The sequence below is a fragment of the Peromyscus maniculatus genome, chromosome 1, assembly GCF_049852395.1.
Source record: "Peromyscus maniculatus bairdii isolate BWxNUB_F1_BW_parent chromosome 1, HU_Pman_BW_mat_3.1, whole genome shotgun sequence".
NCBI classification, from domain to species: Eukaryota; Metazoa; Chordata; class Mammalia; order Rodentia; family Cricetidae; genus Peromyscus; species Peromyscus maniculatus.
In genome coordinates, this window is record NC_134852.1 from 179,341,340 (window position 1) to 179,367,381 (window position 26,042).

Sequence of the window (26,042 nt, forward strand, 5' to 3'; positions counted from 1 at the left end):
AAGGAAGAAGAAGGAAGGAGGGAGAGGAAGAAGGAGAAGGAAGGAGAAGAAGGAGGAAGGAGGAGAAGGAGGAAGGAAGAATGAAGAAGAAAAAGGAAGAAGGAAAAGGGAAGAAGGAAGGGGGAGGAGGAAGAAGAAAGAAGGAGGAGGAAGGGAGAAGGAAGAAGGAAAGAAGGAAAAAGAAGGAAGAAGGAAGGAGGAGGAGAAAGGAGGAAGAAGGAAGAAGGAAGGAGAAGGAGGAGGAAGAAGGAAGAAGGAAGAAGAATAAGGAAGAAAGAAGAAGGAAGAAGGAAGGAGAAGGAGGAAAGTATCCTGAATCTGGCTTTGGAAAGCTGATGACTACATTTTCAGAGTCTATGCAAGTGCATAAGCATCATGTTGATAGCTTGTGTGCTCACAGTGGGAATGTTTAGACTACACAATAGGAAAGCGTGACACATCAGGTATTTTCCTTTCCCCTCCCAAAGAGACCAGGTCAGTAAACATTTACTAGCACACCACTGCACAGAAGACCAGAATGTTAGTTAGGACTCTTGACTGAGGCTCAAATGAGTTTAAACAAGCAGCACCCTACCCCAGCAATTTGTTTCTCCATATAACTTGCTAATGATAAACTTTTTTAGAGACTGTTATTAAACTACCCAAGAATAAACATCCACTGTCACCCAGCCAAAAGTTAAAACTATTCTTATCTCCCTGAATTGCAAGCTGTAACCATAAACAAGATCCAAGGCTTCCCAGGTCAGCATGACCTTAAAATTCCTAGCCAGTCAGCTACAACAAGCTTATGCAGTATTGCTACCCTAAAAGGAATGTGCATTTCAAGTAGTCAGTCATGGCAGAGAGCAAGGCCCTTCATCACCCTAGCTGTAGAAGCTGGGTCCTAGTACTGTAAGCTGAGTCTCTGACTATTTTAGTTTGGAATTTTCTGGATCGGAGGCTGTCCTTCTCTTATCATATTTGCTACCAGGTAAAGGGTTCTTGGTTTTTGTTTTCCTAGAGGAAAGAATTCAACAGAGAGAGAGAGAGAGAGAGAGAGAGAGAGAGAGAGAGAGAGAGAGAGAGAGAGAGAGAGAGAGAGAGAGAGAGAATTTAAGCACAGGTTTATTTAGCAAAGCTAAAGTATATTCCAAGCAACTCAGGAGTGGGCTCACTCAAGGGTGGGCAGCAGAGAAAGATGTTGGTTTGTTTTCAGAAGCTTTAATGACTACATGAGGTGGATGGTACATCCATTGGGGAAAATGATAGCTTTTTTCCTCTCAAATTATGGTGAACTGAGTTTCCCTCTTAGGGTATCTCTTCTCATGAGCCTCTTTAGAGGCTCATAAGAAGCAGTCAACACCACAGTTGACCACAGCTGAAGAGATGGCTCTGCAGTTAAAAGTATCTACTGTTCTTGCAGAGGACCTGAGTTCAGTTCCCAGCACCCACATGGCACCCACATGGCACCCATAGCACCACTCCAGCTCCAGGATATCTGACCCTTCTGGCCTCTGGGCATCTATACTCATGTGCACTCACGTACACACACACACACACACACACACACACACTCTCTTAAAACTAAAACATTAAATCTTAAAAAAAAAAAAAACCTCACAATTTAATGATAAGGTAATGGCAGTATAATGAGTTAAGTTGGCTGATATATTAGTTACTTTTCTATTGCTGTTTTAAGACACCATAGCCAAGGCAACTTAGACAAGAAAGTGTTTAACTGGGCTTGCAGTTTCAGAGGGCAGAGTCCATGGTGCCAGAGCAAGCATGGCAGCAGGAAACATCTGAGAGGTTACCCCTTGATTGGCAGGTAGCAAGAAGAGAAAGGAATAGTGGGGAACCTCAGAACCCACCCCCACCCCCAGTGACACACCTCCTATTCCTTCCCCAACATCTCCACCAACTGGCGGCCAAGTATTAAACATAAGAGCCTACAGGGGCCATTCTCATTCAAACCACCAAAATTGAGGACAGGATTTTCTATCTACCGAGCATGACCCTTCTGGGAGAGACTCCATGGATTTTCCTTTCCTGTTTATCATAGTCTACCTAGTTACTAAAGAGTTTGGGCCAAGGTAGAGACTGGGTGGAGACTATGCATACCCTCCATATTTGCATAGAAGACCCTCTTCCTCCTCCTCCTCCTTTTCACGTCTTCCCAGTGAGTTACCTTCACAGTATTACAGTAAGTTTGGTCTGGTTTTGTGTCAGAGGAGGGATACACAAACAATCCAGAGAAGCTACAAAGCCAGGGCAATCCACAGAGTCCATTGCCTACTTCTTCCTGGCTGCTCGGAGTGCTAGTGTTCGTTCATCTGCTTACAAACTTTCCTGTGAGGCAACTCCTTCAGAGAACACACGCACTCTTGAAGCCAACAGAAAGTCTTTATAGTGAGTGGTTGCATGGGCGAACTTGACCAAATCATGCAGCCCCAAGCCTTACTGTTCCGGGCTTTTGAAGCACAAAACCACATCCTGGGTTGACACACTTCAGTTAACAAGAACAGTCAGCAAGAAGTGGGACTTTGGAAGGTGGACTAAATCTTTGCTCCTTTTTGGTTGATGCTGTGGCCTACATGCTGGGTTCCAAGGACCAAATGGGCTCCTGTCCTGGCATCGGTGTTCTAAGGTCCGAGGGCCAGCTGTAGTTCAAAAACTAGAGTGTGGAATTTTGTGTTTTTGGAAAGTCATCCTGAGTGACCTTCACTAAGGGTACTTTAGAATTGTTGTGGCCACTTTGGGGATTTCTACCTTAGATAAAATAGTTATTATTAAAGGATTTTGAGAAAAGAGGTTATAAAATCTCCCCAAACTATGGGATGAGTTATTTAATTGGCATATAAAGGTTTCTAAAAGAATTACACTCCCATTTCCCCTATAAGAATCTTATCAGCATGCTAATAAATTCAAGGCTAAAGTCAGGTTGGATCCAGTGGGGGCCCTTACTCTCCTCTGTTTCCTTCCATTGCCTGACTATTTTGAATACACTAGCCCTGTTGATTCTTTCTCTTTCCTCATGAACCTCTCCATACCAGATGCCATCTAAGGTAAGGTAATGAACTTGTGTACCAGTGTAAGCAGAATTGGAACCTTGGTCTCCAGACAAATTTTGAGCCAATGTAAAGTATTTTTCAGACCTGGAAAACAAACAAACAAACTAAAGATACAGGCAAATTCGAGGTTCTTTGTGTGCAAGCTTCAAGAATCCCTGATTCTATCAGTCTGTCTACTTGATATGCTGTGTGCTATCATATGCACCTAGAAGAAATATTTCAACAGCACTGTGGTCTTATTGGCTGATCTGATGAAGTGGTCTTGTCATTCCATTTTGTTAATGGACTACATACAGAGATAAGCGATTGGTTCAAGACATATCTGTTAGAATGGGAAGTGACTCTCCTGACAGAATTACAGCATTTAGCAGGACATTGTTGAGAGGACTTTAGGACAGAAGAGGAACCACTGTCAAGCAAATGAATGACTTTATGTTTACAACTGCTCTAAGACATTTGCTCTCATTTTTCTTTCTCTTGCGTGAATGTGTGTGGTGCAGTGTTCACATATATAGTTGGGTATGTAGGAACAAATGTGTGTGAATTCAGGTTGACATGTGCACCCACATGTTGTCCTTTTTTAAAATTGTTGCTGCCTTTTAAGCCACGGCTGTCTGAATCAGCAACTGCAACTCTGTCCCTACCAGCAGTGGTTAGGCCACAAGAGCTGCAGCCTGAGGGAATTCTGTTCCCTCAGGCATCAACTCTTTCAAGGGAACTTAACTAAAACTCTGTCCCTCTAAGGAACTCAAGATTCAAAGGTTAAGGTGGACTTCTGCTCCTCAGAGTGGCTGAATAGCAAGTAGCTCACCTCCTCTCCTTGCTCTAGTCCTCCAAAAAGCCCTTCTCCACCTGGCTCCTCCCTACCACTTCCTGTCAGCTAGTTGCTGATGCAGCCTCCTGACCACAGGTGAATTTTATTTAATCAAACACATCTTTGCATCATTAAACAAATGTTCCAGAGAATAAACAAAAGTAACACACCTTAAAATAATAGTCTACAGCACCCACATGCAGGTGGAAGCCCAAGGCTGAACTCAGGATTCTTCTTCCATCACTCTTCACCTCTTCTTTGAGGCAGAGTCTCTCAGCTGAGCCAGAGCTTGCTGCTAATCTATTCTGCCTAGCAGCTTACTCTGGAGATCCATGACTACCTTCTGAGCATTGGAACTGCAGGTGGGCTGCCATTTCCACTCGGTATTTATACGGGTCCGGGGGATCTGAACTCTGGTCCTCATATTTTTGTGACAATCACTTTAACCACTCAGCCATCTCCCAGCCCACTTGCTCTAGCTTTAAAAGACTTTTAGATTATACCTCTTTGGATGAAGACCTTGTTTTTCTTACAAACAGAAGGGACATTAACTAAAGGATTGTCTCTTAAAACCTAAGCTATACAAGAACTCACTCTAGAGAAGACTGAAATAACAAGGGTTTTTGTACCTTGTACCAGCCTGCAATGGTATTCTCTACCATGCCCATTAAATGCAAAGAAACAAAACATGGACAAGAATGGAAATTTGCAAGAGATCTTAGAGTTAAAAGTAAAACTGTTAGTCCAAGAACTAATGTGGGTGTGGGTATGTATGGAGGTATATGTGCATGCTGAGGCCAGAAGGTAATATGTCTTCGTCTACTGCTCTTGCAAGCATATATTTTGAGAGCTGACCAACTGGCTAGAGTAGCTTGTCATTGAGCTGCAGGGATCCCCCGTGTCTGGCTCTGCCTCACACATTTAAGCAGGTGCTGAGGATCTGAATCTGGTCCTTGTGCTTACAAGGTAGTCAGTTTACCAACTGAGTCATCTCCCCGGCCCATGTCACTCTAAGAGTTCCCATCTTATGCTAACATCCTATTGGCAAAGGTACCAGCTGAGCCAAATGGTCTGCAATAGAAGACTTAGTTGTAGTCTTTAGCATTCCTGTAGAAACAAATGAACACATATATTTACTATTACTTAGGAGAAAAAAATCAACAATATGGTTGATACTAGGGCAGTAATGCCTTACAGACAGTTTTTTCTTAAATAAATATAATTTTCTCCTAACTTTGCATCAGGATCTAAAAATCCTTCAATTTCTCAGAATGTCTATCCTGATGCTGTGATTTGATTTTTTTTTCTTTTTTGTCTAAAGAGGGCTCAGGAGTTGACTGAATTGATTACTGCAACAATTGCCTTTCAATAGCCATAAACCTCCTGAGATAAACTTCATTTCTCCAAAGTAGTAGTGCACTGCTGAGATCATGATGTAGTTGCAACAGGAATTTGTGTATTTCAGGAAGGAATGGATATTGTGGAAAGTTTCCCTAAACTAGTGATGATATGTATGGAACTACAATGATGCCTCACATGTGAAGGGGTCTGTATATCCTGGGTGCCCAATTTTTCTTTCTTATCTTCTGTGATAATATTTTATTTGTGCTGAAATGTGGTGATATTTTATTTGTGTCAGGCAGTGGTAGCACATGCCTTTAGTCCTATCACTTAGCAGGCAGAATCTGTGTGTTCAAGGCCATACAGGAAACAGAGCCAAATGTGGTGATACACACCTTTAATCCCAGTCCCAACCATAGAGTTCTGGAGGCCTGTACAGACAGGAAGAGGAAGTGATGTAGTTAGAGAGCAAATCAGATGGCAGAACAGCAAGGCATATAAGCCTGGGTAGACAGGAAGTCGCTCTTTTTGGAAGCTGCGGAGTTGGTAAGGTAAGGTTGGCTGGTGGCTTTTCCTATTTCCCTGATCACTCAAAGGCTCTCACCCCTATATTTGGCTCTGTGTTTTTTTATTTATTAAGACCATTTAGAAATTAGTCTACAATCCTTTCTTATCTATAAACCAATTTAAAATCAGCATTCACAAATCTCTGCTTTGAAAAACACAACACAACTTAAAACAATTTCACAAAATCCCCTCTTTCTAGAACTATCTCACCAGCCTTCTGGTTACTTAAGTCTCTTGAGAAGTACAGTGACAAACACTTGAAGTCCATCATCAAATTCATAAGTGTCTTAACTGACTTAAACTACAGTCATTCAAAATGGCAATGTTCAGGTGTCAATGTGCAAGAAATAACCACATGTATTCCTGATGGGTGTTGCTGGAGAGCTTCTCTCCAGGCTCCACCAAGCCCCACAGTCCCACAATCCACTTATAAAATAATCACTCAGACACTTATATTACTTATAAACTGTATGGCCGTGGCAGGCTTCTGGCTAACTGTTCTTTTATCTTAAATTAACCCATTTCTATAAATCTATACCTTGCCACGTGGCTGGTGGCTTACCGGCGTCTTTACATGCTGCTTGTCCTGGCGGTGGTTGCAGTGTCTCTCCCTCCTTCTTCCTGTTTCCCCAATAAGCAATTTAGACAGTCATGCCCATGTATTCTACCTAAGAAAGGACAATTAGTTGACCTGGTCAACTGGTTAATTTTCACATGTGGGGGAGGGGCTTGACTCGGGGGTACATCTCACTCTTGTTATTACCCTCCTACTAGTCATATAGAGAGTCGTCCTTGACTCTGCATCCTTTTCCTCTCTCATATAGAGAGTCGTCCTTGACTCTGCATTCTTCTCCTCTCTCATATAGAGAGTCGTCCTTGACTCTGCGTCCTTCTCCTCTCTCCTTGTCCCACCTATACTTCCTGCCTGGTCACTGGCCATCAGTGTTTTATTTATATAGAGTGATATCCACAGCAGATGGGTAGGACTTGCCTCCACCTTAACACTATTCTTCCTCTCTTCCTCCTCTTTACTTCTCTTTCTCTCCTTCTCCCTTCCTCCATTTCTCTCTCTCTCTCTCTCTCTCTCTCTCTCTCTCTCTCTCTCTCTCTCTCTCTCTCTCAAATGTATATTGCTGTTTTACCTGTGTGTATGTCTGGGTGAGGGTGTCAGGTTCCCTGGAACTGGAGTTACAGACCACTGTGTGCTGTTGAGTGGGTACTGGGAATTGAACCCAGGACTTCTGGAAGAGCATTCAGTGCTCTTAACTGCTGAACCATCTCTCCAGCTGCATTAACACTATTCTTAATACTGCTCACTGCCCCCATATAATAATGACACATACAAAGTTCTTCTACTCAAATACTTTGAACATTGAGTTTTTCTAGGGCATTTCCCCCTTAACTACAGTTTTTAAATTAGGGGGGGAAATCATTTATCAATATATTTAAGCTCTTTAAAAATCACTTAAATGAGGCCTTTCTTTAAGAAACAATAATGAAATAAGCAATTTAGACTCAGCTGTGCACCAACAGGAGCATTCTTGAAAAACTCACTGCTCAATAAGGAGGAGCTATGTGTCCTTATTAGAGCATTTTATATCAGTAAATCAGAGACTGTAGTCCTGAGACCTGGACAGTCATGCCCATCTATTCTACCTAACTGAGAAAGGGCAATTAGTTGACCTGGTCAACTGGTTAAGTTTCACATGTGGGGGAGGGGCTTGACTCGGGGTACATCTCACTCTTGTTATTACCCTCCTACTAGTCATATAGAGAATCGTCCTTGAATTGCATTCTGTAAAGAGGCGTACGTGTTTGGTAGAGGCCACGAGCTCATGGGACGGAACCCATGAGAACTGAGCAAGAGAATACAAGGAGTAGGAGCAACACTGCCCACAGTCATGCCTAACTGAGAGAAGGACGAAAGTGGGGCAGCCAGTGAACTGTCTGGAGGCCACAGTTTGAATAAGCTCTTCCCACAAACATCCATGGGAATATAACCCCAACTGAAAACAGCCCCCTTCCTCAGAAAGGCAAGCTCCACCCCACCAGCAAAAGTCAAGGTTTCCCAGGTCAGCATGGACCTTAAAATTCTCAGCCAATTAGAAGTGAACGCGTACACTCTCGGAGCACAGCTACCTGGAAAGGAATGTATGTTTTAATAGTCATGCATGACAAGAATAACATGCTTTATCATCGTTGCTTCATCAGCTGGGCTTTCACTGCTATGTTGTTTCCTACAACCTTTGGGTTCAACTCTCCTGGATTGTGCTATCTACTTTTATTTGGTGCATGAAGTAAACGCTATTTTCCTGATTTTATATTTTGACTAAAAATTGCAAGTTAAATCTGACTTCAGGCACCATTGAATTGGGGTTCCAATGATGCCAGATAGACTTGGGTATCCCCACCCCCTTCCCTCCATTTTGCCTTCCTTTGCATTGGCTGCATGCAATAGTAACTCAAAGCTTCTATCACAGCAGTATTGCAACTTGCTGGACAAAGAACCCATCCTCTTCATCAGTTTTGACAGAAGCTCCCATTATATTCTCCCTCTGGGTACAGAGAATCAGCGTGGTGAAGAGGTTAATCAAGAAAAATCATGATGCTATTATAGCTGGGCGGTGGGGGCCCACACCTTTAATTCCATTCAGCACTCGGGAGGCAGAGTCAGGTGGATCTCTGTGAGTTCGAGGCCAGCATGGTCTACAGAGTAAGTTCCAGGACAGACACCAAAAACTACACAGAGAAACCCTGTCTTGAAAAAAAGAAGAAGAAAAAAAATCATGCTGTTATCACAGGAAGGAATATGGATGATGGGAAACCAAAGCCAGGTGCACTACTTGTGATAAAGACCAAGGAATTATAACTCAGTCAAACAAGTGTCATTTTGGGATGACAGAATTAATGAGCAGGATATCAAGTTAAGAAATGTAACAGCTGTGTTCTATTTAACCACTCCTGGATTACAGTATTCAGTTCTTCGTACTATACTTCATATGAGATGTTAAATCACCCAGAGAAAGCTAATAAGGCTGTCTTCAAACCATGCCAATCAATCAGGAGTTGTAGTTCAAATCTCAGAGACTAGGACTCTCAAGTCCATTTATTCTACATCACCTTGAAAAGCTAATCAGTTGATGTGTGCCTGTCATGTTACTGACCTATGTTAGTTATCACAGAGCAGCTAAGTCTAGTGATGACCAGTCTGTGCCCAGGAAGGCGAGGCCAGCTAGGAAGAGAAGGCAGACCTCTCTCTCTTTGATATTTGGTTTTTGGGAGAGGGTTTTGTTATCTATCCTTGGCCAGTCTGGAACTCATTATGTTAACCAGGTTAGCCTCAAACTTATATCAATCCTCTTTCCTCTGCCTTCCAAGTGTTGAGATCATAGGCATATACTTCCATACCAAGTCTTCAGAACCTCTCTCTCTCTCTCTCTCTCTCTCTCTCTCTCTCTCTCTCTCTCTCTCTCTCTCTCTTTGATTTTTCAAAACAGGGTTTCTCTGTGTGCCTTTCCTGGAACTCACTTGTAGCCCAGGCTGGCCTCAAACTCATGGAGATCCGCCTGGCTCTGCCTCCTGAGTGCTGGGATTAAAGGCTCGGCCTGAGACATATTTCTGCAGTCCTGCCCAGCTCCATGGACCCCACAGCCACTTATAAAATAATCACTCAGAAGCTTATATTAATTAAAACTGCTTGGCCATTAGCTCAGGCCTGCAACTGACTCTTACATTTAAACTCAGACCATTTCTGTTAATCTATATGTTGCCATGTGTTCCATGGCTTTACCTGTGTGCCATTACATGCTGCTCCCTGGACGGTGGGCTGGCATCTGCTGACTCAGCCTTCTTGGTCCCAGAATTCTCCTTGTCTGTTTACCCCACCTATACTTCCTGCCTGGCTACTGGCCAATAAGCATTTTATTTATCAACCAATCAGAGCAACACATATTCATAGTACACAGAAAGACATCCACAGCAACACCACAATAGCAAGAGGGCATTGTTTTAGTCAGGATGTCTATTGCCATGATGAAACACTCTGATGGAAAGTAAAATCTGGGGAGGATAGGGTTTACTTCACTTACACTTCCAAACCCCAGTACATCATCAGAGGAGGCAAGAATATGGAGGCAGGGGCTGACATAGAGGCCATGGAGTGCTGTTTACTGGCTTGTTTAGCCTGCTTTCTTATAAAACCCAGTACCACCAGCACAATGGGAGCACCACCCACAACGGGCTGGACCTTCCCACATCAGTCACTGTATGCCCCACAGGCTTGCCTGCATCCTGATCTGGAGATGTTTTCTCAATTGCAGTTCTGTCTTCTTAGATGACTCTAGCCTGTCTGTGTCAAGTTGACATAAAAGCTAGAAAGCAGAGGTATGCTCATGGTTTGGTAGATCGAAGGTTGCCAACATATTCCTTTGCCTTCCTTGAGAAATGTGAACCAAAAATATTGACAAACGGGGCTGGAGAGATGGATCAGCGGTTAAGAGCACTGGCTATTCTTCTAGAGGACCTGGGTTCAATTCCCAGCACCCACATGGCAGCTCACAACTGTCTGTAACTCCAATTCCTAGGGATCTGACACCTTCACACCAATGCACATAAAATAAAGTTTATAAAAAAAAATATTGACAAGCTGGGCATGGTTCCACATGCCTTTAATCCCAGCACACTAGAGGCAGAGGCAGACAGGTCTCAGAGTGAGTTCCAGGAAAAGTGCAAAGCTACACAGAGAAACCCTGTCTCAAAAAAACAAAAAACAAACAAAAAATTCACAACTGATTTCACAGCCATGTTGTGTAGAGGAACGACTTACAAGACCCTCCAGGACCACAAGGACAACACATCATGCTCTGGTTCTGTTAGCCCGGGACCTGATGACAGTAGTGTATTTACTCTAAGATACCATCTATTCAAATCCAGTGCTCTCAGAAATATTCCCGTAGCATGGAGAAGCAGAGAACGATTTCCGAGAGCACAGGACTGAGAAAGGAGGTGGAAGACACAGGGGAACGTCTCAGATGAACTGGAGAAAGAGCTTTGTGAATGGATGGGGCCTCCTCAGGAGACAGAGAACAAACTCTCTCTACTCGGGGACAGACAAATGAGCAGATAGTCACATAGCCAGGAAGCAAGGCCACCAGATGACATGTGAGTCCCTACAGTGTCATTCTAGCCTGACTGTATGTCCAGGGGAAAATAATCTCACGTAAAGAGCCTTTAAAGAACTGTGTTCTTGCCATGGATATTTCTCAGCAATAAATCCCACTGGAGCACTGCCTGCATGATGTTATTTAGGACAGTTAAGGGAGATTTTGGAATTACTGCAATGCCATTTAAATTCATTATCTAATGCTAATTAAAATGATCTGTTTCTCTGTCACCAAGGAAAATCTTGTTAGGGAAACTGATGAGCTGAGGCGAGTTGTTAGCAAGCTGGGAACACGTTATCACAGTACTGCCTATGGAGGGAGGATTAACCTGCCCCTGGCCTTGGGCGGGTCCAACGAGCATCCAGGCATCTTAAAGTACACTCCACAGTACAGCAGCGAGGCCTCTAACTGAGCCAGGAACTTTGGATTCAGCTACCCAATCTCTCTGGAAGACTAGACCAGTGGTTTTCGACCTTGAAAAGCCACAGCAAATTCATCAAAGGTATTTTAATATTCCAGGTCCTGGATCCCAACCCTAGGCAATTACCCAAGAATCCCTGATAAATAGGCTAAGCTCTTTAGATGAGTTCAAGGTGCAGGTAGGATTGGCTACTCCTGCACTAAGAGGATTCTTAAATTTTTGGACTCATACTCCTTTCCAGACTGAGTGATGGGGAAGCCACTGGCTGTTTTGCATTACCCTCTTTCAGGTTCAGGCTCTGACTATGATGTTTGATCTTCACCGTCAGCTTGACTGGATCTAGAGTCCCCTGGGAGACTCACTTCTGGGTATGTGTGTGAGTGCATTTCTAGAGAGGTTTACCAGAGAAGCCTCACCTGTATGTGGGGAGCACCATCCTACGGACTTGGGTCCTAGACCGAATATAAGGGGGGGGGGGAGTTGAGCTCAGCAGCCACATTTCTGTTTCCTGACTGCAGAGGCATAGGGACCAGCTGCATTATTCTGCTCTTGCCACCACAGCTCAAGCTGTTCTCACCACCCCATCTTCCCTTCCATGGTGGACTAACCTATCAAACTGAATCATGCTAAAACTTTCTTTCCTTAAGTTGCTCTAATGAGTTATTCCGTCACAGACAGAGAAAAGTAACAAGCTAACTGGCTATCGGTCTGACTGAGTGGCACTCCTGTGAATGTCCACTAGGCACCAAGTGCCTGTCTTGGTCTTGATCCATGCCTAGCACATCCATGGTCCTCTGTGCACAAAAATTTATGCATGACTAGTGCAGAGGACAGCAACTCAATTTGCAATTTCCCTTGGCTACTGATTCATTTTGAGCAACATTTTACTGTGCTTTTTGTTGTTGTTGTTGTTGTTAACTTATCAGAACAAGAAGAGTGAACTATAAAATGTCAATAATAACAGAATGTCCCAAACAGCAGTGGCCTATGCAAGGGAGACATTACTTCCTATCACGCAGTCTCAGCTTTCACCACTGCCACCCATGTAGGGCCGAGGAAACGCTGAAGGAACACCCCAGACTCAAACAGTGTGCAAGAACAGAGAGCGTTTATTAGACCACATGCACGTGGGGTCGTTCACCTGTGCAAAATGGTGACAGCCTGAGAGGGACGTGCGGTCTCCTTTTAAGCACAGCTAAGGGGAGTTTCAGGGTCAGCTACATAATTGGCTAAGCAAGCAGCAGTTACATTAGTACATTTCTAATTGGCTGAGGTTTAGTCTCATTACTTTTAGACACATCTGCACAAGCGTGGCCGTGACTCAGAAGGGGCTGCTGGGTTTGTCCTTGAGACACTATGAGGCTGACTTAGACCCTCTGTGTCCATTCTCTCCCTCGACCATGAATGTAAGGGCCTTGTAGATAAATGGCCCTTTGCTGGAAAAGACACCTGTTTGTCCTTCTCAGAGAACTGGAACTTAAATTCAGTTGTGAAAGGGGAGCATTTAACCCCTTCATCCACATCAACTCAGAATTTGTTAGAAATGTCAATCCTTAGACTTCAAACCAAATCTGTGCAATCAGACACTTTTTGGGTAGGATACAGAACTCTTCAATGAGTCCTCCATGGACTCAAGAACCACTATGTAAGAAGTCAAGAAGGAGGTGACTCAGGGAAAGTTTTGCAGAACCAAGAAGCTTCCAGCGACTCATACTTCCTTCTGCTCCCCATTTTCACTGCCATGTACGAACCTTGTCTACAAGTTCACCAGGACAACGGCTGGAGTCCAGCGGCCACAGCTGGGTCTAAGGGAATAGAATGGAGGAGTGCTCAGCCTGCTTTAGCATGACTTTGTGTCGGAGCACAGCACCGCCTCTCATATCACACTCCAGACACAGAAAAGGGAAAACAGCAGCAAAACAAGACACTTCTCTGTGAAAAAAACTGGAAATGACAGTTAGCTGGATACTTGACTACCCAGTTCAAGACCAAGGTTCTAAAAAAGAAAAAAAAGGTGGTGGGGGTGGTGGGGGTGGGGGTGTGTATGTGGTTTCTCTCTGTGTATATGGCCTCTGTGTGTGTGTGTGTGTGTGTGTGTGTGTGTGTGTGTGTGTGTGTACGAGTGTGCATGCGTTAGGGTGTTGTGCTGGCTATATAACCATAGCCCAGTGGTTAAAGCATTTGCCAGACCAGTATGGATCCCCAAAACCCACATAAATGCTATCTAGGTCTGGTAGCCTGCCTATAATTCTGATCTCAGAAGGCAAAGAAAGATAGGATCCCCAGAACAAGCTAGCTAGCAAGACTAGCCATGGCGGTGAGTTCTCCGTGGTATTCAGAGATCCTACTGCAATGAATGAAGTTGTAAGAGTGATGGAGGATGATCCCGATATCAAGCCTAGGTTTCCACATGTACATGCATCCACATGTGTGCCCCTTGCACATGTATATCACACTTGAAAAAACATGTATACATATCACACACCCACAAAAAATAAAAAAAATGGGAAAAAAATCAGGGGCCTGTTTCTGGGGTTTTGAGAGAGTAAACCAGTTGTATCTTTGTAACCAGTCATCCATCAGTGGCACTAAGGAAGGTGAATCTATGTGAGCTATCTATGCAGGCTGACTATTCCAAATCCATTCGGCCATGGTATCTTGGTTCTTTTTCACAGTTCCATGGGGAGTTGTTATCCATTTTATAGAGGAGAAAAATGGAGCCTGAAGAGATTGTCAAGGTGTATCCTAGTTTGCTTTGTTACTACGATAAAACTCTGACCAAAACCAATGGGCAGGAAGGAGGGAAGAATTTATTTGGCTTATACACATCACACTCCATCATGGAGGGAAGTCAGAGCAGGAACTCAAACAGGAACATGGAGGCAGGAACTCCAACAGAGACCAGGCAGGAATACTGCTCTCTGGCTCACTTAGCTTAGGCCCCATCTGCCCAAAGCTGGCACAGCTCACAGTGGGCTGGGCCCTCGCACATTAGTTAGTGTGCTGACGAATTGTATATCAACTTGACACATGATAGAGTCATCCGAGAGAAGGGAACCTCAACCGAGAAATTGCCTTCATAAGACTGGGCAGTTGGCATGCCTGTAGGGCATTTCCTTAATTAGCAATTGATGTGGCTCAGCCCAGGTGGGTGGTACCTCTCTGGGCTAGTGGTCTTGGATGCTGTAAGAAAGCAGGCTGAGCAAGCCATGAGGAGCAAACCAGTTAATGGCAGTCCTCCATGGCCTGTGCATCAGGTGCAGCCTCCAGGTTCCATCCCCTGCCCCACCCCTGGTTTGAATCCCTGCCTGGTCTTCCCTGAATGGACTGTGACTTGGGATATGTAAGCCAAATAAACCCTTTCCTCCCCAAGTTACCATTGGTCACGGTTTCATCACAGCCAATAGTGACTCTAAGACAGTTGGCAATTAAAATTATGTCTCACAGACATGCTGACAAGTCAGACTGATGAAGGCAGTCTCGCAACTGAGGTATCCTTTTCACGGGTGACTTTGTTTCAAGTTGGCAAAAACTACCCAGCATGACCCGTATCCATAATAGAAAGCAAGAGAGACGGATTGAAGTTGGGAAGGTCATCTTCAAGCATGCATTCTTAGTCCCAAAGCTATGCCACCGTGATGGTGGAAGACATGAAGAGGAAGTCCTACCTGGTGCTTTACAATATGCCTCATTAGCAAGAACACCATTGACTTAGCCAGACTGAATTTATGAAGCTACTCCCACCTGCTCTCTAGATGGCTGGAAGGATCTAATACATTTCCAGACAGGTCTGTAAAAATGCCTGCCTAGTAAGAAGCATAGGGCTAGTACAAGGCAGCGTGAGGCCTAGAGTTCTGTGCAATTTAGGATCCTTCTTTTCGAAAGAAATGCTAAATCATGAAAACACAATTATGTAGTGTGGGCTCTGAGCTATCCGCAGGAAGGGCTTAGTCGGCTTCACGGGAAATGTGTCTCCAGCCTAAGGCTTTCTTGCCCAGCACTGCCTGCTGATAGCATGAGGACACAGGGAAGGTCATCATAGTCAGGTAATCGGGGACCCTTTCAGCTGGAAGAACACCGGAGATGACATTGATGAATGCTTCTCTAACTTTGGTTTGTTGTTTCCTAACCACAGCACAGTCACAAAAGAAAGTCTAACTCCAAATCTGCACACATTAAGCAGATACAATTGGGCTGACTTGGTTGAGCCCTGGGGGAGAGGGCACTAGACCCCAATCTTCTCTGCCCTGATCCTGCTCCACTCAGCTGTGGATGAATCTAGCAGAAACTAGGACTCAAGGGTCTGGTCTGAAAGCTACCTGATGTATTTCAAGGTCCCCTTTTTATGGGGGACAGAGTGAAGACCCAAAAAGTTTGACTAGTTCAGCCCAAGTCGCATGCTTATGTAATTGGGGAGAGGGCCTAGAACTCTTGTCTACCCACAGATCTTACACTGTACTATAACAATACCTTGACTCTTAGGCCACACTTCAAAGCCTTTTCTGAAGCTGTGTCTTGCCTTATCCCCAGAGTTATTAGTAGGGTAAGTAGGATAGACTTATAGCAGATATTGCCTGGTATGGGAAAAGTCAGAACATCTCTCCCTCACTGTGGTCCAGGAAGAAGGTGGGGACTCCTCGCCTCAGCCACATCTCTCACTGGAGGCCACTGCCTTGTTCAGGTCCTGTCTGCCCTTACCTCATACTGCACTGCTGACAGAGTCCCTGGCATACACACGGAAGGCATGAGGCAGAGAAGGAAACCAGCGGCTAACGCTGGCCCCAAGATACAGGAAATATCATTCATCTCTAGACAGCTATGGCCATAGGCTCTAGGGCCCCTCAGGATCTGTTGATAAAGTCCACGTGCTCACTGAAGCACATTCCCCTGTACATTTTAAGTCACCCACCAAATATTTACATAATATATATACATAATACCTAATGTAAATGTTGTGCAAGTGATTTTTTTTACTGCTTAAGAAATGACAAGAAAAAGGTCTACACATGTTCAACACACACACACACACACACACACACACACACACACACACACACACGCTGCCACACTCAGCTTCTTACAGCGATGCTAGGGGATGTGAACTCAGCCTTCATGCTTGTATGGCAAGCTCCTTACTGATTGCACCACCTCTCCAGGTCCTGTACAAAAACATTAAAAAAAATTTTTTTTGAGGTTCGGAACTATAGCTCAGTTGGTAAAGTGTTTGCCAGGCATGCATGAGAGGAGCTTGCCTTTCTTATTTGGAAAACAGTTATCACCTGGCTTATATCCCCTGGGTCTGTGCCCCAGCAACACATAAGCAGGGGCTGTTGATACATGCCTGTAATCTCAGTAACTTGGGAAGTGGAGGCAGGAGGATCAGAAGTTACAGGCTAGCCAGAGATACATGATACAGTCTCAAAACTATTCTTGAGCCTCAGTGGGCTGGATCTACATATTTGCAGAACTGACTATATGAGTATAGAGAGAGTTAGACTCCATATGAGCATAGAAGGAAAAAAAAAAAAAGGATAAAGGAAACCACCCAAAAAGCCGCAGGGAGAGCTAAGGAAATATATGTAGGCATGCAGACGCTTGCTTTTCCAGCTTTCATTTTTATGGCTGACTGACTTAAACATGAGCTGCAAACTTATCCCTCCCCACTTGAGGGGAATTCATGCCTTGTTTTCGACTGTGCTTCTCTGGTCTCTGTTTTAAGTAGCTTCTCTAGAGAGATATTTTAAATTGTTCCTCATTTTCATAGAATATCAGAGCTCCCCCCCCCCACTTTAGTCTTGAAACAAATGTTCCCTGCACGTTATGTGCTTTTCCTGATCTGAACAATTCTATCCTAAGTTGTGTATGGGCCAAGTTCCCTGACTTAGGCCTTCTAATGAGAGAAGTCTCCTGCTTTCCTCAATTATAAAAATTCAAGGAACAAATTTCAAGCCAGAAAGAAGCTTTAATATTTATTAGTGTGGTGGTTTGAATAAGAATGGCCCCCAGAGGCTCATTATTTGAATGCTTGGTTCCCGGCTGATGAACTGTTTGGGAAGGATTAGGAGGCGAGGCCTTGTTGGAGCTTGGAAGTTTCAAAGGCCCACGCCAGGCCCCTACTCTCTCCCTCTCTCTGCTGAATGATTGTGGATCCTATCTACGGAAGCTCTCAGCTACTGCTCCAGCTCCATGCACGTCTGTCTGTCTGCCTGCCGCCATGCTTTCTGCCATGATGATCATGGACTAACCCTCTGAAACTGTAATGAAGCCCCCGATTAAATGCTTCCTTCTATAGGCTGTCTTATCATGGCATTTCTTCAAAGCAACAGAACACTAGCTAAGACACTCAGGAACTGAAAATGTCACTCAAACATTTTCTTCAAAGCAAACTTAAATGCAATCTGAATGCAAGAATGCTCTTTTTCACAGCATATCTATGCCCGCACTGCTGAGGAAGCCACAGTGGCAGTGGGAAGCCCGCCTTTCCTATTTGGGAATCAGTTATCGCCTTTTACCCGGGGCCAGATGTTGTCTTGTTTTGCTGAACAGAAAGGTTGCAAAGTAACGTAATTACACCTACAGCACCCAATACAGAAACAACAAACTACAGCATTGTAACTGGAAAAGAAATTTCCATCCTTACACAAACACACGATGAACCACAGATTTACATAACTTATCAATAAAAATAAAAGCAAGATGTAAGTTCAAAGAAGATAAGTAAGTTCAAAGTAAGTTCAAAGAAGATACAGCAGATTGAAATCACACACACACACACACACACACACACACACACACACACACACACAATGATGATCCTAGAATAAGATGGCAAATTTAGATCAACATGGGTAAATTCTAGAGGCTAACTCATCTCAGGGGTTTCCTGTGCTATTGGATAGCTAGCGTTTGCAATTCTACATACCATATTAGCCTCCACTTTTCAAACCGCTATGTATGTCTCCCTTAGAAAGACTGATGCCCTGTGTACAGGCAGACATTGCTCTAGCAGGCTTGAATGGATCAAATCTGGATCCTTTTGACAGACAGTAGGTCTTTCTTTTAAATCTGTAATATGGGTCCAAAACAAGTCTAGGAACATCTGACCACTGTAACATGAATCTTAAAAGGTCTTAGTTAAAAAACAAACCTGGAGCCAGGTATTGGAGTGAATACTGAAAGATCAGAGAAACAGAACAAGCCACATCCAACCTCGCCTTGCCAATTTCTCAGCTGATCTTACTTCCTCATACTGAAAGTCTGAATTCTCATCCGAATGGATCTCAGCTATACTGCTGCTAAAAGCCTAAAAGCTTAAAAAAACCTCTAGTTCCTGGTCCTCATGCCTTATATACCTTTCTGCTTCCTGCCATCACTTCCTGAGATTAAAGGTGTGTGCCACCATGCCTGGCTCAGTTTCCAGTGTGGCCTTGAAATCACAGAGATCCCAATGAATCTCTGCCTCCAGAATGCTAGGATTAAAGGCATGTGTGCCACCATTTTCTGGCCTCTATGTCTATCTAGTGGCTGTTCTGTTCTCTGACCTCAGATAAGTTTATTAGGGTGCACAATATCCTGGGGGACACAATACCACCACATACCGCATACGGTTTTACAAGGCATCTTTACACACACAGGCTCTAGGAGGCTGACACAGCATCCTGAGGTCTTCAGGCACTCCTCCCTTCATACAGAGGAGAGTGGAGGGCTCTGGAGAGCAACATTTGCCCACATTCCCAGTCAGAAACAGGGTCACACTGCATTAGCAGATCTTCTGAAGACAGACCTGGGTGGTGGGTTGCTTACATTCAGCAACTCTGCTGCCCACTAAATACTAAGTAGAAGGCTTAACGCACGTGCTGTGCTTTATAAATGAAGAAACGAGGATCAAGACCACCTGCTGGCTAGCTGGCAGACCCCTGTAGTAGCCACTTCTCCAAAGAAATCCAAGGTATTTATGCTAGGAAACCACCACCAGGGGTTAGCCTGTCTCACCTCTTGGCATTGACTCAAACTTGACCTCTGGAGGCCAAGACTACAAATGATGGGAAGGCCCCACTTCTCTGCTGTACCTACACCTTCTGAGCCCAGAAATGACCTCATTTTCCCCCTTTCTTCTCCCTGGAAACAGCCTCCCTTTCTAACTGTCTTGCTCTATGCCGTTGACATAATGGAGTTGATAGACTTCACAGCAAGGTGTTATGACAGGCAACAGCTCAAGGTGCTATTTCTATCCGGCTTATTTGCATTTCAAAAGGATTCTATTTGGGCTCAGATGATTTCCCTCAGGCTTCCTAACCTGTAGGCAGAAGTGACTGCAGGGGATTGCAGATCTGTTCTTACCCTAGACAATAGCAGAAGCGGTTAATGCCTCGCTCCAGGGAATCCAGTGTGCAGGGGAGGGAGGCAGAGAGGCAGTCCTGTTCTGCCTCCAAAGGCTAGAGAGTTCATTTTGCTGGCATGTCACAAGTTTCAGAGTTGTCACAGACAGGGCCTTTTGAAGAATTTCCAAACTGTCAGTGATTCCACCTTTGTGTCGGAAGTCAGGCCCCGAGAACAACCCCGATAGGGCTGGTCCAGTTCTACGTGCTTCCCCTACGACCTCAGTTCGTCTTCACAGAGAGTGGGGGAGCGAGCATTATCTTCATCTCATCACTGGGCAAACTGAAGCAGAACTTGTGCAAACTCCCGACATCAACCGAACTGCAAAGCTAGGCTTCACACCCGTCCCCCAGGCTGGCGCTCTCAGACAACATCCTCTCTTGCCTCTCAAGTCACCTCGTTTTCATCTCCCACAAGGGGTGTGATCTGGGTGCAAATGCGTTCCAGAAGATATGCCTTCTCACCCTGCTGACCCCTAGGAAGGTCCAGCAATAAAGAATCCAAGGACTGAATGGCTGTTTCAGAAAAGCAAACCAGACTGCTGCAGAGAAGACAGGAAACGGCAGAATACTGTGCCTTAACAGATCTTGAGCCCAGTACTCTGTTATCTTACATTATCACTGAGGAAAAAAAGCTGCCTTCCAAATATTGGTCATACTAATACATCACGGTTAAGATGTACACTGAAAGATTTGCTACGGAGTAATTTTACGGCGTGCAGAATGGAAGTGATGGAGAATGGCAATACCTGTGCAAGCAGCTGAAGCCAAGGGTGAAGAGCATCTTTCACCAACAGAAGCTGCAGAACTCAAATGTTCTAGATTCTGACGGCATGCTATTAATTAAGCAGAGTACTTTGGTCCACTAACCAATCACTGTTCCCCAAAGAATCAATTGTTGTGATTTTGGGGACCTGTGGTCATGATTCCTAGGTTGGGCCTGGCCCTCTCTTTCCCATCCAAGATGACCATGAAACTCAACTGCTGGCAAGGTGCCAGACAGACAAACACATGTGCCTGGAAGGCTGTTATTTCCAGCAGCCCCATGTTTACTGCTTTAGATATTGAAATACAAATGGCAGAAACGTTGATCTGGTCAAACGCTTCCCAAAGAACACGCTCCTACTGTGATGCTGGCCTCAGGTCCCATTGCTGTCTGCTGTTGATGAAGCAACATCACACCATCTGTATTCACTGGCAGATGCATGAACAGGGCTAGGAATATGAGCTTTAAGCGCAAGACTAGTGCTATTCAAAGGAGAGTCTGTTTTCAAGCATCTGCAAGTGATTTAAAATATCTAAATTATTCATTATGCTTAATTGTAGTTAAGAGCACAAAGTCAGATGATTCTCATGACCTTACCAGACCACTATCACCTCCTACCCAAGCAGTCAACACATGAGGAGCTAAGAGACAGCCTTGTTCTCCCAAAGATGTAATTAAGAACAGAACACGGGCCAACATGTCTTGTTCCCATATCTTTGCAGCTCTATCCATCTACGGGCTTGCAAACATGCTTACAGTTGGATAGAATATTGTAAATGAGTCCTTTTTATGGAAGAGTCCAAAGCACCATTCTTTGACAGCTCTGGGCGCAGAGGCATCAGCAATGCCTTCAAAGGCACTATTTGGAGTACAGTCATGTGCCCAGCCCTGTGTGTGCAGGCTAACGAATGCAGGGCAGCCACTTCGCACTACCCATGAAATATGGACAAGACAAAGAGCACACCGTACCTCCTGGGTGACAGGGCATGTGAAGCTCTGAAGAATTCCTCCTGACATAGTGCTTTACTCTGTGCAGCTGGGTCCTGGAAAAAAAAAACCTGACTGGTGTGGCAAGGGAAGACAAGACAGACTCACAGACAAGCTGGGATCAGGTGGGCAGGGATCTCCAGCAGAGAAGCTGGGTTTATTATACACAGGTGAGCAGGAAAGCATACAGCCGAACAAGGAGGCAGGTTTAGCCAATCTCCAGGGAAGGCTTTGCTATTCCCATGGGGCTGACACACTGGGATTACTGACATGGCCACGCCCATGTCGACAATCCACTCACTTAGGGTTCCTTGTTCTCTACAACATAGGCTAAGGGATTTGGGGCACTTGGGTGGTGTCTCACATTTAGAAAGGCACGACAAAGAACATAGTACGGCCTGTCTCCCTGGCTAAGCAGCATCACAAGTCCGAGTCGGCCATGCTTTGCTTTTTCTTTCTTGGGCTGCTGGTAATGGAACTCACGGCCTCCTGCATGCTAGGCAAGTTCCCTGCCACAGAGCTACACTGCCAGCTCTAAGTGGTAAAGCTTATTGTTTAGTTCAATGTTAACTGGCTGTAACCAGACTTCCTTTGGACTGGTAGCTCCCGCTGAATAATGACACAAAGACCTATTAATTATGAAAGCTTTGCTTTTAGCTTAGGGCTTGTTCCCAACTAGTGTTTATAACTTAAATTAACCCATTTATATTAATCTATGTTCTGCCATGTAGGTTACCTTTCTCCCATACTGTATGTTCAACATCCTCCATGTCTTGTTACTGAGTCCAAGTCTTCTCCTGAATTCCTCTCTTCCCAGAAGTCCCACCTATCCTCTCCTGCCTAACTGTTGGCCATTCAGCTCTTTATTAAACCAATCAGGTGCCTTAGGAAGACAAGGTACAACAGACCATCTTCAGTGTACAGAAAGATTATCCTACAATTGGCTCCATATAAACAGATGCTCTGAGACACTGTGTTCTCTTATTCTTTTTTCTTCTTCACTTTAGCTTAGGCTGGCTTCAAACTCATGATCCTTCCGCCAACACCTCCCAAGTGCTGGATTTATAGGCATGCTCAGACAAGCCAGCCTTCCTTGTGTTCTACTCACATTATTCTGAACATATATACACACCTCTGCAAGATTTAACTTAAAAAAAATTAATTCTCCCCTCTCTCTCTCTGTGTGATGCAGTCATGCTCCAGTGAATCTATAGAAGTCACAGGATAATTTGAGGGAGTTGGTTTTTCCCTTCCACCAAGCAGGTCCCTAGGAAACAAACTTAAGTTGTCAAGTTTGGTGGCAGGCACCCACTGAGCCATTTTGCCATCCAAGATTTACTGTTAGAAGAGATTCGCCTGCTGAGTAAGGTGTGATCTATATAAAATTTCACTGAAAATATAAAAGGAAATGCTAAGTCCTTTTGAGTCTTTTGAGTTTTGTCATGTAAGAAGCCATGTCCAAGCCGGGAGGTGGTGGCACACACCTTTAATCCCAGTACTCGGTGAGAGGCCAACCTGGTCTACAAAATCCAGGACAGGCACCAAAACTACACAGAGAAACCCTGTCTTGAAAAACAAACAAACAAAAAGGCCATACTCCTTTAATCCTAGCACTAGGGAGGCAGTGACAGGTAGATCTCTGTAAGTTGAGGGCCAGCCTGGTCTACATTGTGAGTTCCAAAACTGCCAGAGCTATATAATAAGACTCTGTCTCGAAAAGACAAAGACAAACAAACAAAAAACCCAAAAAAACTCATGTCCTGAGTCCCTTATCCCGTTATGCAAACGCCTATCACATTGGACTTGAAAAGATGGGCATGCCCCTTCCTCACAGGCAACATCTGACTCCTGGAAGAAGCAAGGAGTTGATGTGCCGTGGGAACTGTGATCAACTTAGTTTTTCGATTATGGAAACTCTCAAAACCTTCACACTTTCCCATGGAAAATAAGTCTTTTAGGAAGCCAGATCTATGGTTTTTGTACTTAAAGCCATTTGAAGACTACTGCTTACAAATTGGTATATATTATATAATATAGAACTAAGAGTCAGGGTGTAAACCCACAGAACTAGCTCAAATGTTTATCCACTCCTTCCCTACCCTCGACTTGTAGACTAGATTTTGCTCCAGCTGTTCAATACTAAGTGTCAGAGGGAGAGCAACTACCGAGATCCAAATTGGTCCTTGAAAACCTGTACAGCGCTGGGTAATGTGGTGCTGGCTGCAGGTGGACAGCACAACTTCCCACCCCTTCCCTCCACTCCCTGGAAGCACAGCAGGGTTCCACCCAAAAGGCCTAGTCACCCACACCTGGAGAACCTCAGTGAAGCAGGGTACCACCCCATTGCCCACAGTGCAGTCAACAGTAGACTACAAGCTGCCTTCTCTTGGTCTCAGGGCTGCAGCGTGTATGGATAAAGAAGAAAGCCTCCATTAGACCAGCTAGGAGGGATTGGAAGAGTGGCAAAGTAAAACAAAAGAACCCACCATAAATCCAGCATCCCAAGAACCACAGCCACACCATATCCTAGAAATAAGAAAAAGACATCTCACTGGAAGGGAGGGCCAAGAAAGTGGAGGAAGTAACTCAAAGAAAATCAAAGAAATACAAACAAGAAAAAAGAAAGGCAGTCCAAAACAGCATCCACCTCTGGGGAGCTGAGCCAGGGTGGGGTGTCACTGAGCTATTAAAAGGCTAGACTCAAAATGAAAATACAAATAAACAAGAGTTCCTATGAGAAACATTAAATAAATAAATAAATAAATAAATAAATAAAAAAGGAGCAGGGAATTAAAAAACCAGAGACAATACAGCTTCCAGAATGAAGGATTTGGCTTTTCTCATTTAAATGCAAGAGACACACATCATACACCTATGCATATGATCCTGGAATGAAGACAGAGGACTTTAAAAACTTGTATAAACTTTCGCTTTCACCATTCCAAAGCCTATCTGTAAGATATCAAGATGTCACTGGACTTACAATGCAACTTTATACACTACAGACAAGATTAATGTTCCCAAATTCTGTGATTAACTTTAAACTATGTATGTACGAATTCTATATCCAGCTAAACTGTCTAAAAGTCAGAGTACAGCTTCAGACTTGCCAGTACTGTTTGACATCACAGGCATGTTTTCACAGGAAGCCCATTAGAGGCCGGCACTCATGCAGGTTACAGTGTTAAGCAAGGTATAAGAGAACTGGGCTTTCCCCAGATGAAGATGCAGGATGACGGCGGTGGGCAAGCGATTCTACAGGACAGGCAGAAAGCCAGAAGTCTCTCCAGATGGGACTGCTGACTGACCTCAAGGCTGGGCAGCATGCAAGGATAATAGTATTCTGGGCTAGGCTAGCACACTGGGTTGCAAATTTCTATAATGGTATCCAATTTACAACCAATCAAATGAATGTAAATGAAAATGGAGGTATACTTCCCCATGTCATCAGGAGTTCAAGGCTAACACAGCTCCACTTGACGCAGACAGCAGCTCAACATCATGATAGTTCTCAACTCTTTTGCCCTCCTGCTCAGCCATGCTCCGCATGTCTGCTATCTTTCCTTATGGAGGCAAGACAGCAATCTTCAAACACCCTGCCTCATGCCCACAGCTGCCAGGCAGCTGGATTGGAGAGCTGGGTTCTCAGAAGCTGTCCCCAGCAAATCCACCCTTCTCCTACGATTCCCTGGCTGGACTGTGTTCTGAACCTACCACTGCTCTTCTGCGTGAGACTCATGGAAATAGGCAGATGGCTGGTGAGAAGTGCACGCCTGTGACCTACGTGAGACACATGAGGTGCGAGACACCAGTGGACGCCAGAATAACCCCAGGGAGCAGCCACACCACACAAACAGAAGAGGAAAACGGTTGTGGGGGAGGTGGTAATGCAACCTAATAGAAGTTTGAAGAAATTCTAGTGAGGAGTTTTGCGGGGAGGGCATCTAATAACAGGAATGTAAAAACCCAAGTAAATGAAAATAAATTTGACAGTGACTAATTACAGAAAAAATAAAATGGTAGTGGGTACAAAATGGCAGCTCAGTATGTCATAATTCAACTCAACAATTTATGTAGAACCCTTTTATCAGATGCAGCTGTACTAGGGTGAGGAAAGAGGAGGAAGAACGGTGACATTCACAGCATGTATTTTCTGCAGTATGAAATCTCAAGTATAGAAAATGTATATATTCAAGTACATAATAGAAAACATATTTAGAATCTGCCAGAGCTAAGAATGCAAGTCATTAGGGGAAGCGTGAGTCAGGGGTTTGGGAGATGGCTGCTTTGTTCCAAGCTGCACAAAAGTGTTCTTGCAAATTACATACATGCTTATTTTTTCACTTTTAAGGATGAACGTGTAGCACCCCTGTCTCTCATCTCTCTGAATGGCCCTTTCTATAGAGAACTCAACCCCAAATAATGATACATTCACCACACAGCAGCAAAATTGAATTGTCTTTTCTTCACTTACCGCCTCACTCCATGCTCAGTTGCCCTGAGAATCCAACCAATAGAGACAGGTGTCACCAGCAGGAGAGTCCCAGAAGCCACAG

At 44.4% G+C, this 26,042-nt stretch overlaps 1 long non-coding RNA gene across 1 annotated transcript; it reads left to right on the forward strand.

The window, feature by feature from the left end:
• Window positions 1–838: 838 nt before the first annotated feature.
• Window positions 839–25,224, forward strand: LOC143270744 (uncharacterized). Its single transcript, XR_013047985.1, has 2 exons — window positions 839–970; window positions 23,883–25,224. It is a non-coding gene; the product is annotated as an uncharacterized LOC143270744 (long non-coding RNA).
• The last annotated feature ends 818 nt before the right edge of the window (window positions 25,225–26,042 follow it).